Below are 1,277 nucleotides of genomic sequence, written 5' to 3'. Positions count from 1 at the left end.
GATGATGAGCTGGAGTGGGATTAACTGTCAACACTTCCTGGTTGGCTGCTCATGTGGTCAGCAGGAGCCAATGAGCCCTGAGGGAATGTTCTCATCTACTGAGCTATTGAATATCAAACACACCATTTGCGTGTGCAACCTTGATTTATATGGCAAAGACAGAAACGGCAAAGATTCAGGGAACAGAAAGGAAAAGAAAAAGAGGAAGTTCAGAGAATCTCACAGCTACAGCTAGAACAACTCATTTGTTGTAAAGGGATTTGTGCACACAATCGCTGACTGTCAGCATCTGCTTCCTGCATGTGTTAAAGGCGTTTGGACTCCTGTCAGCTTTGGTGCAATTGCTTTAAAGTCTACTTTTGGTTTTCAGTTAGAGACACTGTGGGTCTATGTGGAATGCAGGATCTGCAGCTGGTTACCGAATCTCCTCTCAACCGCGTCAGGTGTCATAACGGAGGTTCATGGGAGATGCAACTGCGCGCAAACGGTGCATCAATGTGCTTGAACCACTGGGCCAGGAAATGAGATATCTGAGAGATATGTGTGGGTCGATGAAGTGACTTTATTGCCTTAATGAAGTGTAATTATGCACACTTGTATCAGCGTAACACAATAACCTTTTTGTCTTTTGTCTGACCTTCTATCATCAGTTTTACCTTGAGTCAAAACAGAACGGCAAGGGAAAAACGACAGAATTAGTTTGTATTGCAAAGGTTGTGGTTTGGTGGTTTGGCACACAAAGGCCTTATCACAAGCTTTCACTCATCTCTACAACGTAGCGTTAGTAATAATCTGAACATCCGAACGTAACCATGAAGGTATAAGGCGGATCTGAAAGGGTCCGATCCGAACAGAAGGAACTCAGCATACCTGGTCTAGAAATGCCCAATCACCTGTAATATAATTCATTCATTTATTTATCGAATTATGCATTCACTTTGCTTCCGCTGCATCTGAAAGGGCTGTAAATAGAGCAAAACAGTGACTTGGTGTTGCTCATGAGCTGCACCTCCCACACTGAATCAGTCAGTGTCTAATTGAATTAAAGCTAATTAGTTTACAGACAGCATTGTCTGTGTAATAGGCACAATGTCCTAATTCACACAACTATTTAAGAAGTCAGATCTCCAACTGCAGCCAATTAACTTTAGCCTCTACAACAGACAGGAATGATCACTGAACTGTTTGTTGTCAGTGTTGAATTCATCACTTTTATGAAGATTAATCTGTGCATTTGTTCATTTGCATTGTTTTTAAAGCAGTATCCTTTGCTCTCT

The sequence above is a fragment of the Melanostigma gelatinosum genome (genome assembly GCF_949748355.1).
Source record: "Melanostigma gelatinosum genome assembly, chromosome: 12".
Lineage (NCBI taxonomy): Eukaryota > Metazoa > Chordata > Actinopteri > Perciformes > Zoarcidae > Melanostigma > Melanostigma gelatinosum.
The sequence above is the reverse complement of the archived record's forward strand: the minus strand, read 5'-3'. Positions refer to the sequence as shown.